Source organism: Rattus norvegicus, chromosome 19 (assembly GCF_036323735.1).
Source record: "Rattus norvegicus strain BN/NHsdMcwi chromosome 19, GRCr8, whole genome shotgun sequence".
In the NCBI taxonomy this organism is placed as follows: Eukaryota; Metazoa; Chordata; class Mammalia; order Rodentia; family Muridae; genus Rattus; species Rattus norvegicus.
In genome coordinates this window covers 40,577,811-40,591,306 of record NC_086037.1, presented here as the reverse complement: position 1 = coordinate 40,591,306, position 13,496 = coordinate 40,577,811, and the positions used below count along the sequence as shown (strand labels likewise).

General features: G+C 51.2%; 1 protein-coding gene across 13 annotated transcripts in view; it reads left to right on the top strand.

Annotated features, from left to right (window-relative positions):
- The window catches only part of Cacna1a (calcium voltage-gated channel subunit alpha1 A), a 299,251-nt gene that overhangs the window by 133,504 nt on the left and 152,251 nt on the right, over positions 1-13,496 (top strand).

The window sequence follows — 13,496 nt, the reverse complement described above, 5'->3', positions numbered from 1 at the left end:
TCTGCTTGATAGATTGACAGGAGTCACTCTTCACAGCTGCAGACAGCCAGATATTCTCCTGCCTCAGTCTCCCTGTGTGCTGGGGTCACAGTGTGTGCTCCTGTGCCCAGTTTGACCATCACATGTATTCATGGATCCAGTGTCAGGCTTGATTCACGTTTACATAGAGGTTTAGTGAGCTGGGCCTGAACTAAGGTGTCGTCTAACATGCCGGTTTTTGTGTGGCAAGGGAAACAGTTCTCATCCCTTCTCTGGGCAGTTTTGAACTGCGCTGACCTTCACTGTGGCCCAGGTATAGAGCAGAGCTCTAAAGGCATTCTTATGTGGAATGTGTCTGACAGCGGCCCTGTGTGACTTCACTGTACTTGTCTGGGCTGACAAGATGGACCTTCAATAGGTTTCACACCTAGAGAGAAATGTGCTACCCTCCTCATTGTGCTACTCCCCTCCTTGTGCTACTCCCCTCCTTGTGCTACTCCCCTCCTTGTGCTACTCCCTTCTTTTCTTGTCTTTCCCTTCCCAGTGTCTCCAATCTTCTCCACCTCTCCAGGCCCAGATCTTTCTACTAAACCTCGACTGGAGAACCCAGGGCCCCTTACGTATACTTGGCCGGCTTTGGAAATGGAACCCCAGGCTCATGCAGGACCCCTGCCCCAGCACCATGTTTCTAGCCTCGAGGCCTTACTGTCCTCATTCCCGATCTCCTGTATTTTGTCAACTTCATCTTCCTAGATGCCATCTACTCCTCTTTGGCTTAGAGTCCGTCCTGGCCCACCTGCCTGGACTAGATGCCCCCATTCTGGGCTCGACTGTCACTCTGTTACCAAGAGCCTCAAGAGGAAGCCTGAAAGCAAACAGGATTCCAAAGCTCAGCCCACCTCCCACTCTTCCCTCCCTAAGTCTGTTCTGTAAATATACAGTAGAGGGCACTAGTGAGCACCAGGGTTATAATGTCCCAAGTGTCCCCCATGCAATCCCCAGGCCCAGATTCAGTCACATGCTCCTTTCTCTGCCTGGAACGTTCTCCCCAACATCTGTCAGCTTCTCCTGCCTTTGGGCCTTTGCTCTGAACCATCATTGCCCAATCCTGTTGACCCCACCCCCAATGAGCGTCTGTCAAACCGTATCTTGTTGGAGGGATGGTGACTGAATGTGGGCCACCATTGGTGCGAGGTGTCTTTTCAGTCGCTTCTCAGTGTTTTGTGACACAGGGTCCCAGGGCGTGGCTGGTCTACAGTGCAGGAGGCCCTGGGTTTCATCCCTAGCTCTGCATAAGTCAGGTGTGGTGGCTCATGCCTGTGACCCCAGGAAGAGCAGAAAGGCAGAAAGATCAGGGGTTCAAAGTCATCCTTGGTTGCATAGTGATTTCTGGGCCAGCTTAGGCTGCGAGAGACCCTTTATCCAAAAAAAAAAAAAAAAAAAAAAGTGTGAGCTTTTCCCATCCTGTGTTTCTGAGTGAGCTGACAGAGAAGTTCAAACATTCCCACCCTCCATTGCCACAGCCTTCTTGGTACAGTTCCAAACTGGGTCTCTATTACACAGCCACTCCATTCCCTCTCCCAGCCCTTTCAAACCACCTCGACATTCTGGTCTTTGGGAATGTGTCAGCTGTGAAGACTTGGTGGAAATAAGTTTGTGGATTCGGGGCCACATGCGTCTGTGTGCGCCCAGAGCTGCCCGTCAAAGGCCAAGAGAGTGTGCGTGTGTCAGGATTCCAGCCTCCAGTTTCGACTCCTTGGGTGCTAGGTCCAGGGGAAGAACGTGATCCATGGTGTTTCCTTCCTAAAAAGTGAGACTGCTCAGTGGGCACAGTGCTTGCCATGAGAGAGAGGGAGATGGTGGGAGTTACCCAGAGCCCATATAAAAGCTATGTGGGTGTGACCGCCTGCCTGTAACTCAAGCACTTTGGGAGAGGATGTAAAGGGGTAGGGGATCCCCAGGAAATGTTGGCTGGAGCTCTGGGTCCAACCAAAGGCCAGTGTCTCAGTGAACCCGGTGGGATAGTCGAAGAGGAATCTATACAACTTGAACAGCAGGGTCTGTTCAGGGTCATTGGTTGGCGCTTTCTTTGGACACTTTATTTATTTATTTATTTTTTTCGGAGCTGGGGACTGAACCCAGGGCCTTACGCTTGCTAGGCAAGCGCTCTACCACTGAGCTAAATCCCCAACCCCTGGACACTGTTTTTACTTCAGTATGGCGTGCCTGTCATGCACATGGTGTCATGGTGAGTTCACTCTTTGGTACTGTTTTGTACCTGGCTCTCTTCCCTCCCCTCTCTCCTGACAGCACCCCTTACTCTCATGTTCATCCCCCTCCTCTGATCCAGATCTGAGAGAGAGTTCCCCTACTCATCTTTCTAAGGCTGGCGTATTCCCTGAGCGAGATTATCTCCAGTTCCATCTGTTTTCATGCCAGTGACCTAATTTTGTTCTTTATGGCTAAATAATGCTCCTGTGGGTAGAGGTCACAATTCCTTTGCCTGTCTATGGATAGGAACCTAATCTGGTTTCGTAGCTGTTTGTAACAGTGCAGAGTCCTTTGGTCTAGAAGTGCTATACCCTAGTTGCCTAGTCATGGGGGGGGGGGGTTGTTGCCCTGGCTAATCTTACCTTCTTCATGTAGCCCAGGCTGGCCTTAAACTTGTGATTCTCCTGCCTCGGATGGGATCACAAGCCTGTGATATCTACCTGTTTTCCAGTGGCTAATGGGGTATGGGTGGGGTGGGGCGGGGTGGGGTAGGGGTGGAGTAGAGTGGGGGTTGGGTGGGATTGGGGTGGGATGGGGTGGGGTAGGGTGGGGATGAGGTGGGGGTGAGGTGGAGGAGGGGTGGGGTGGGTGGGGTAGCTCTCCCATCTGCCGTGATGAGGCTTTCCCTTTCCCTAACTCTAGCATTTGTTCCTGGTTTTCTTTTTCGCTGGCGGTGTTTGTTTTTTGGCTGTGGACTTTTGACTTGCTTTTCCCTGATGGCCAAGGATATGGAACAGTGTGTGCATTCATTGGCCATTTGTGGGTGTGCGTTCTTTAAACACGGAGGAGGGAGATGTGAGACATTCCTCCCTCCCTTCTGGTGCCTCCAAAAGCACGCCTTGCCTTAGGAAGGGAAGTGGCTGGGGGTGGGGAGGCTCCTGATGCATCTGAGACAATATTCCAAATTCGAGGAGCTGGAGAAGCAGAACAGGTGCCCTGGGGACCGGGATGAGGTGGAGTTAATTTTAGTAGTGGAGGAGACTGTAAAATAGGTGGGTGGGGGTGGGGGAGGGAGAGACGGAGGCTGCAGGGACTATAGAAATGGCAGCAGTGCTGTGCAAAGGGGGCCCTGGTGGGGGTGGGCTGTGACTCTAGGATGGGAGCTCAGAGTCATGGTGACATTGAGTTAGCAGAGCTCCAATCTTGTCCCCATTGCCTGAGCAGGGAAACTGAGGCATCGGAGCCCTGTATACGCCTCTGTAAGAAATGGGTAATGATCCATGCTGAGGGTTCTGGCTTTTCTCTCCCTGGCTATAGGGCCTCTTTGAGCCTCAGTTTTCTTTTCTGTAAAATGGGATCATGCTTTCTGGACTCCCAGTGTTCTCTCGTCAATGCCAGATGATGTTCTGTACCCCAAGAGGCTTGGACCCAGGGCAGCTGAGTGAATGTGCTCCTCTCTGCTGTGATGTTTGGGGATGGTTTTGTCAGATGAGGAAATTCCTAGAATCTCAGCTACTCCAAAGACTGGGGCAGACGGGATTGCAAGTTCAAGGCCAGCCTGAGCCAGAGAGGGAGAGGTAGAGAGACTTGGTCTAAAAAGTAAAAACAATGGCCATCAAGATGGCCCAGTGGGTAAGGGCACTTGTCACCAAGCCTCACAGGTCAGTGCCTGGGATCCACACGGTAGAAGGAGAGAACTGACTCCCAAAAGCTGTCCTCTGAACCCCACATACACAATGCTGTGGCAAGTACCCTGCCCCAAAGTAATGGGAGAAATGTAAAAGAAAGATTCAAGCATGTGGTGTGAGGGGATTCACACAGCCACCTCGCTGGAAACTTGCCAGGGGAAGAGGCGGCCATACTGAGAGCCCTGTGGAGTGGGAGTCGCTGGAGACAGTCGGATCCCCAGCTACAGTGAACCACAATGATCACGCACCTATTGTTGTTTAGGTCCTGTTTCTGCAACACTGTCGCCTACTATTGGTCATTGTGTCCTATCCGAGGGACCTGGTGCCCAGACTCACCCAGAGCTAATCTTCCACCTTTAAGAAAAGAAATTGGGAATAAAATGGGGGCTTTTCTTCCCTCGCACCTCTCCCTTCAGGACCACGAGACACACCTGCTGCTGCCCTGAGCATGTGGCCGCCGCTCACGTTTTTGTTTAGTGCATTGAGACAGGTGTGAGCATCTTGCAGAGTAAGAGCTGTGACTCGAAACTGTTGGCCGAGGTTGAACTGCCATGTAGTAGAGCTGGCTTGAACCCAGAGGCTGATTCCTGTGTGTCACAGTCCTTTGAGTATATGTCACTGAGTCCTTCCAACAGCTTCACAAAGGTGTTTCTTCAGTGTCCATTTCATGCAGAACACGAGACTGAAAAGTTTAGTAACTTATCGGAGATGTTCCAGCTGAACACTCTGGTACGAAAGTTCATAGTAGCCTTGGATCTTATACCCGGCCATCAGTGGCCTCAGCGGGGAAGGTCTGATGCGTGGTGCACAGGTTCCTGTGCATATGGGATGTGCATGTGTTTGTGGAAGCCAGTGTCCCCCACGTCACTCTGCACTTTTTTTTTTTGGTCTTTTTTTTCGGAGCTGGGGACCGAACCCAGGGCCTTATGCTTCCTAGGCAAGCTCTCTACCACTGAGCTAAATCCCCAGCCCCGTCACTCTGCACTTTATTCCTTAAGACAGACGTTCTCTGAACTTGGAGCTCACTGATTGGTTACGCTGGCTGGCTACAGAACCCCAGAGATCCTCTGGTTTCTTCCTGAGGCTACGTCCAGCTTTTTACACGCGTGCTAGGGATCCGAACCCAGTTCCTCATGTTTGCACTGCAGCTCCCCAGCCCAGAAGGTGCCATTTGCAGAGGCCATCCTTCAGAATGCTTTCTCTGCTTCCATGTGCAGATAATACACCCCAGGCCCTTGCGCTCCAGTGAGCACCAGGCCCTAATCAGCTAATGGACGGTAACTGCTTTAGTGGTGGAATTGCTACGTGTCCTCGGGCACTGCTGCATGCATGCAAGTGCTTCACAGTGTGTCTTTCTCCTGCAGGGGGCTTCAGACGAATTATTCTCTCCCCTAAATATTTGCCAAAGAAAAATAGCATGTGGGAATGAAATCCTGAGACCCAAGCAGGCTAAAAGGATCATTCCCTTGGGCATCAACTGGATGGAGATGTGGCTGTGACTGGGCCCTCATCCAGTGCATGCATGTTTGTAATTTGTGTCCCAACTATCAGGACATCAGCTCAGCATGTGCCTCAGTTTACTCAATTGTCAGATCAAGAGAGAAGCAGTGTCTGTTTCTCTCCCATTTGATAGTCCCAGCTCCAGCTGTCTCAGCCTCTGGCCACACCTGTTTCCAGCTCCAGTTGAGCATTTCCCCCTCCTACAGGTCAGGTGCTGCTCTGACCCCGTCCATGTTTTTGGTGATGTCATGGCCTGGGGCGGAGGTCAGCAGCCACACTGGTGCTGTTCTGGGCTGGTGGCCCTTTCCTGGGAAGGACTAATGTCCCATTATAGGATATTTGGAAGCGCTGCTGGCTTCTACTTACAAAAGGCTAACCTCCCGGTGTAACAACAGCTAAGATAGTGAAGTACTTGCCTAAAAACCACGAGGAATGGAGTTTGAATCTCCAGTACCCAGGTAAAAAGCTGGGCACAGCGGAGCATGCCTATAATCCCGTGCTGGGTAGGTAGGGGCAGGAGCATCCCTGGGGCTTGTTGGCCAGCCATTCTCATCCAACTGGTAAGCTCCAGGTTCAGTGGGAGACCTTATCTCAAAGGCTCCTGAAGAGCGGCACCTGCAGGTACCCTCTGGCCTCCACACACTTGCTCACAACACCCCCCACACATGTGTTTCTTACAAAAGGATTTTTAATATAATATTCTCACTAATTCTTTGAGAATTTCCTGACAATGTATTTTTTTCACACTCAGCTCCCACCCTTCCTCCTAACTCCTCCCAGATCCAACCCCACCTCCCCTCTACTTCCGACTCCTTGCCCTCTTTCCTGCAGTTGTTTAAATAGCTTGAGGAAGCAAGTTTATGCCATTCATACACTCCTGGGTAGGGGCCATTCACTGGAGAGTGTCCACGTCTTTTAAAAAGTGACTTTCCCTTCCCCAGAATCCATTGGGAGTCTGTAGCTCCTCGGTTAGGGTTAGGAGCTCATGAAGCCTGCCCTTGTCCAGGTTGGAATCTTGACTGGTTTTATCCAGATCTTGTGCCGACCTCAGCTGCTGTGGATTCCTGAGCGCACTGGTCGTGTCCCATCCAGAAGACACTGTCTCCCGGTCCTCCCCAACCTTCGGCTCTCACAGTCCTTCTACCCCTTTTCCTCCACAGTGCCTGAGCCTTGGGGAGGGTGTGACACTGAATCCCCATTTGTAGCTGAGTACGCATGCCCATTTGGCAAAATAATAGAAATATTGTAGGTTCACCACCGAGGCTTGTGAGCTCCGTGGGTCTTTGGCCAAAGGGCTGGTGGTGCTTTTCCCCACTAATAAAAGATGGACATTACCAGTGTTTCTTGGGGTTGGAGAATGACATTGTAGATCGGAGTTTTCAAGCACTCACCACACTACTTAAACATTTTTTATGTGTCTGTTTTTATGAGACTGGTGGGGGGGTGTCTTTCTATATAGACTTGGGTGTCCTGACCCTCACTGTGTAGACCAGGCTGGCTCCAAACTCACAGAGATTGTCTTTGCCTCTTGGCGCTGGGGTTAAAGGTGTGAGCTATTGTGCCTGTGTTCAGACATTTTATGCACATTTGGACGATGCTGCAGACTGTTACAGGCTGGGGCAAGTGGATAACAAGTCCAGGATAGCCTAGACTACATAGTGAGATTTGTCTTTAAAAATGTGCATGGGGTTTGATCCTCAGGATCCAATCAAAAAATGCAGGTGTGGGGTCTGGAGAGGTGGCTCAGTGTTTAAGAGCACTGGCTTTTCGGGGTTGGGAATTTAGCTCAGTGGTAGAGCCAAGCGCTCGGCCCTGGGTTCGGTCCCCAGCTCCGAAAAAAAAAAAAAAAAAGAGCACTGACTTTTCTTCCAGAGGACAGGGTAGGGATGGGTGTTCAGTTCCCAGCACCAAAGTTAGGCTCTGCAACTCTGCACCTCCAGTTCCGGGGATCTGATGCCCCCTACTGGCCTCTGTAGGAACTACATGCAGGCAAATACCCACAAGGTTGCCAAAAAGCCAGCTGCTCACCTGTGGTCATAGCGCTGGGAGACAGAGATGGGATCTCTGGGATTCACTGGTCAGCCAGCCTAGCCAAGTGCACAGGCACCAGGTCCAGTGGAAGATCATTTCTCAGAATGAATCTGGGAGAGTGACTGAGGAAGCTATCCATGTCCACTTCTGACCTCAGATACGCACACACACATTTGCACACACATACACTAACAACAGCATGCACATGGCTCTGTAACCGGTGTGGACAAGACTCCAAAGCCAGAGCGCATGTGCCGGCTCTTTCTCCACCCACTCTGTGCCAAGCATCTTCTGGCTGCCGGGTGTCTCATTCTGTCGGGCGGTGTTTGTTTTCCCTGAGGGTGAAGGGAGTTCTTTGGGGCCTAGAAGGAAGACTCACAGGTTGCTGTAATTTCTGACCCTAATAAGCTCATATAAAAACACATACAATCCAGCTACTGTAATTATAAGCTATATGCCTAGATTGGGCAGATCTAACACTACACTAACTTAGACCCATTGCAACTTGTGGTTTCTCCTGACCACGTGGTTTGGGTCCATCATGGCTTCCTCCTCCTCATTCTTCAGTTCTCCCCTCTCATCCTCCTTCTCCTCTCGTCCTCTTCCCCTCTACCTGCCCCCACTCTGTGTCCTCTAGCCCCCTCCCCTGCCCAATCGCAGGCTCTAGCCATCACTGACCAGTTAAAATGGGGAGAAGGTTCACGTGAGATCACCTGAGTACCTGATGGACTGCTCACTGGGGGAGACCCCTCTTGAGGAAACAGAATTAACATCAGAACACAAGCAGCATTCGGCCAACTCACAACAAGAACACAAGCAGCATTCGGCCAACTCACAACACTCACGTTTTTTCCAGGTACCCAGAGCATCTTAGGTTTGGGGACCAACTGTGCATCGAGAATCTCGGTCACTGAGAGCTGCAGAGGCCCCAGTGCAGATGAGGTTTCTTGAGCTTCTCTAGTGGTGCCTCAGAGTCCATAGAGGAGGGTGGAGCTAAATGTACTTTGGGTCTCTTATATAATGCCATGGCCTGTTGGGGTCCTGTGTAATTTGTGGGGTCTCCTGGACTTGCCTCAGCCCCAGGAGGCTCTCCTATCAGATTAGTGCATTTTCTAGGTTAAGTAGATGCCCTCCAGCACCGGGCTTTAGTGTTCCAGTTGTCAGCTGGAAGTGCCTGGCTTCGCTTCTCTTGAGGGGCAGATAAGTTACCTATGAAATCTGTGTTTCAGGGCTTCCGCAAGAGGGGACCCAGATTTTTGTGCATGGCTAGACATGGCTTTTAGTGAGGGTCAGCTGGGCTGCTTGGCTGAGTCCCAGCTGGGGCCACAGCCCTTCGGTTTGTCCAGTGGAGGTAGGAGGCAGGTAGAGGAAGCCAGGCTGAGTCTGGGGCACTGCCCACAGAGCAGAGTGATGCAGCTTTCCTTGGGTGGCCTTGGCAGACCACCAGAAGTGTAGTCACCCAGGCTGACCTTATTAAAGAAAGACCATGGTCAGCATGGCACACCGCAATTGTTCTTGTAATGTGCACTTTACCCCTCTAGTGAACAATGGGACTCTCTGAGATTGCTGGCATCCAGGGTTGTGCAACAGAACTAAGTAGCTGTCGTTGTGGGGAAGAGTGCTTGATGTCTCCCCATAGTCAGGGGTGCATGGCAACCCTAACTGTAGTAACAGCAGTCCCTATGGTACAGAATGGGTCTTTTTAATAAGCCCCGCCATCAGACTGAAATCTGACACTTTTTTTTTTTTTTGGTTCTTTTTTTTTCGGAGCTGGGGACCGAACCCAGGGCCTTGCGCTTCCTAGGTAAGCGCTCTACCACTGAGCTAAATCCCCAGCCCCCGAAATCTGACACTTTAATTATCATTTCCTTGGTCCCTCTCCAATCCCAGTACCACCACCATTCCACACTCTGCTTCCACAGGCATCTTTTAGAAATCACGCCCAGAGCCTGGAGATGCCCTGCGGATAAGGTCACTGCTCTGTATGTCTATGGATCTGAGTTCGAATCCTAGCATCCATGTAAAAACCTATCCAGGGCCAAACACTCCTGTGACCTCAGTACTGAGGGCGTGTAGAGAGGAGGATGTCGGCTGCCAGCCCAGCTCCAGGTTCAGAGAGCCACTGAGTGACTGTGGAATCAAGATGTCAACCCACGTGGCTCTCTCCAGGGCCACTCAGGGGAAGACTGAGATGTCTGTAGGAACACAGGTAGTAAGAGGAGAGGCTGAGTGGACAGGAAGGCTGTGCTCCAGAGGAGCTGCCAGCCAGAGACAGAATCGTCAGTGGTGGGAGCACTGGCCAGGGTCCGGACTCTTAGGGAGTAAGGCAGAGAGGGGTAGAACGGAACAGCCAGCATCCTTCTCCGGCCTGCAGGCAAGTGAGTGCACCTGCACACACATGGTGCACACCATCACAAATAAAGTGACACACGAGAGAGCCAGAGCATGTAGTGTGCAGCGTTACACTTCCAGAGCCCAGCTTACTACACAACACAGATGTCATCAAAGGCAGTCTCTGCTGCTTTAATGACAACACGGCTTTAATGACAACAGTATTCTTTCTGATTTGATTTGATTTAGGGGGACAGTGTCCTGTTTTGGAATCCAAGGCTATCCTCTGTGTCTGGGATTTGGGGTGACAGTCGCGTGGCTGCCCATCATGACAACTCATTAAAATCACTGCCCCGTGTCTTCCCTTACCAGCAAAACTCAGAGACTGCATAACTTCAAACCCAGACCCTCTTCCATTCACATCCTCATGGGCATGGCACTAAAATCAGGCCGGTGGCCCGACTTCCTCCCCTGCAGGCTCTGGAGTTACTGTCCTTCCTGCCCCCTCCAACTCTGGTGGCTCCAGCTCACGTCTGGCCTGTAGCCATAGCCACCAGATCATGCCTCATGTCTCTCCTCAAGACTCCCTTTCTGCCTGACCTAAGGACAACTGTGGCCATGTTAGGGTCCAGGCTCTAACGTTTCGATGCCTGAGGCACATCCACTGAGAGCCATTTCAAAGGCACAAATCTGCAGCTCCAGTACAGCCATGTCTTTCTGCCATTCATCCTCAAAACTCACTGGTTTGGCCCTCCAATCTCCAGGGTCCCCTCCTTTTGTATCAAACACCTGAGAGTTCTTCCCCCACCACAGGGTAATGTGAGAACTCTAGACTTCTAGGTAAGATGTTGTTTGTTTATGTGTGCATGTCTTGTCCTGTGTGTGTGGGTCAGAGGTCCACTTGTAGGAGTCGGGTCTCTCCTTCCACCATGTGGGTTCCAGGGATAGAAGTCAGGCTGTCAGGCTTGGTGGCAGATGCCTTTACCCTCTGAGCCATCTTGTTAGCAGGAAACCTGGCAGCCTGTTCTCATACAACCCGTCACCATTGTAAGAAAAACCGTACATCAGTTTATTTCTATTTGTGGACAAAATCTTTGAGAAATCGAGGCACAGAGGGTTTTGGGGAATCACAGCAGAGCACACAGGATAGGTGGTGTATGCTCTCACATCTGGGTATAGTGTGTGTATGTGTGTGAGTGTGTGTGTGAGTGTGCGTGAATGTGTGTATGTGTGTGAGAGTGTGTGTATGTGTGTGTGAGTGTGTGTGAGTGTGTGCGTGAATGTGTGTATGTGTGTGAGAGTGTGTGTGTGAGTGTGTGTGAGTGTGTGTGAGTGTGTATGTGTTGTGTGAGTGTGTGTGAGTGTGTGAGTGTGTATGTGAGTGTGTGTATGTGTGTGAGTGTGTGTGTGAGTGTGCATGTGTGTGCGTGTATATGTGTGAGTGTGTGTGTGTATGTGTTGTGTGAGTGTGTATGTGTGTGAGTGTGTGTGCATGTGTATGCATGTATATGTGTGAGTGTGTGTGTGAGTGTGTGTGAGTGTGTGTGCATGTGTGTATGTGTGTGAGTGTGTGTGTGCATGTGTGTGAGTGTATGTGAGTGAGTGTGTGTGTGTGTGTTACCTGCAGAGGCCAGAGGAGGACATTGGGTTCCCTGTGCTATCCAGCTCTGTCACCAATAAGTGGTAGAGCCAAGACCCAAGCCCACATGGCCCAACTTCAGATTCATGTTCTAAAATCCACCAGATGATCACAAAGGAAGTGTGAGTTTCCACTGTGTCGGGGAGGAAGCAGAAGGGAAAAAAATAGGACAAAAAAGTCAGGCCCTGGCTTCCACTTGAGGTCTCAGCTGCTCAGGAGACCAAGGCCAGGCTGCTTGAGGTCAGCCTGGGCAACATAGTTGAGACCCCATTTCTCCTCCATAGTCTTAAAACGCAAAATGATGATGTAAAACAAAAGATGTGGGAAGGCCAGTGACAGGCTGACTTGGGCACCCTTCTGCTCACAGATAGGGTGAGCTCCTTTTAACAGGTCTGTGGACTTACTGGAGAAGCCTATCGTGTCCCCAGAAAACCTGGGATTCGACAAAAGGCTGCAGAGGGAGGAAGTGTGCAGAGGGAGGAGGGATTCAGAGTGAGGAGGGATACAGAGGGAGGAGGGATTCAGAGGGAGGAGAGATGCAGAGAAAGGAGGGATACAGAAGGAGGAGGATGGCTGCCAGGTAGAAGAGCTTCACTGCTACCACATGTGCTAAGTGTGGACTGGGTTAGATGGTCATCACTACCCACTCAGAGGCCTCAGCTACTCTCCTGCTGATGCCCTGGGGCACACAGATCCCAGGCGTGATAGCCTTTACTGTCATCCCTGCCCAGCCAAGTGGAAAGCCCCCAGGAGCCAGCACCAGGCATAGGCAGCAAGCACTATGAGTACCAGGCCCCGCCACCCTCCGGATGCCAATGTGAGGTGACAGATGGACGGCTGGCTGCCAGCCAGGGGCCAATGAGTTCTTGGCAGTTTCTCTCTGACCTGGACAGGCGGCTGCCACCTCCTGGAACAGCGACCTGTTCTCCTGGTGACAATCCTACTTGAAAGGCCATGAGCTTTGAAGAGCCCCCAAGGCTGTCCTCAGGCATTTTTAGAGCTGTGTACACTGTGCAGTTTGGTCACCATCAACTTCACACATGGAAGTCCCATTTCTTTGATCTTGATTCAATTGCGGTAAAATATATATGATATAAAATCGGGGGCTAGCAAGATGGTGTATGGTGCTTGCAACCAGGCTTGATGACCCAAGTTCGATTCCTGGGATCTCCTGCTGGAAAGAGCGGATACACAATCCTACAGCCTGTCCCTGGCCTCCACACATGCACTATGGAATACATACATGTACACGCACATATGGATAAATAAACCTAACTTTTTAAATTTAACATTGTGCACACTCATATGTGTGAGTGTGTGCGTGCGCGTGTGTGCGTGTGTGTGTGTGTGTGTGTGTGTGTGTGTGTGTACATGCTAGGCAGATGTTCTGTTGAGCAGTACTCCCAGACCCTCACTTGGGGTTTCGAGGCAGGTGCTGTACTGCTGAGTGGCACCCTAACTCCTGACCACCCTTAATGTGGAGTTCAGGGATATGAAGCAGGCTCACAGTGTGCTAGCATCAACATCCGTCTCTACAGCATCCTCATCTTCCCAGATGGGGACGTTTACCCCAGCCGAGCTCTTGATCTCCAGACCCAGGTCCCTAGCGACCACACCCTATTATATACCCAGCCAGATACAAAGTTCTAATGCGTGAGTTCGGGGTCCACATCATCCACACCTCCTGATCTCAGTCTCACTTCCCCTTCTGTTTATAGCCAGACCCCCCGCAAGATCCCAAGACCTGCCTCCTGTCTTCTCACACAAAAGCCTCTGCCCTCAGATGTCTCAAATTGATCTGATAAAGACCCAGGGAGAAAGTGGCAGTCCTTGGGAAGCATCCCAGCCCTCTCCCTCTCTTTCTTTCCCTCTTCTCCGTCCTTCCCTCTCCTTCCCTCTCTTTCCCCCTCTCTTTCTCTTCTCGCTTCTCCCTTTTTCCTCCTCTCTCTCCCTCTTCCCCTTTCTTTCTCTCACTTCCTCCTCTCCCTCTCCCTTCCTCTCTTCTCTCCCTCTCCCTCTCTTCCTCTCTCTTTCTGTCCCTTCTTTCTCCCTCTTTTCCTCCTCTCTCTCCCTCCTCCCTCCCCTCTCTCCCTCTTCTCTCTCCCTGCATCCTCCCT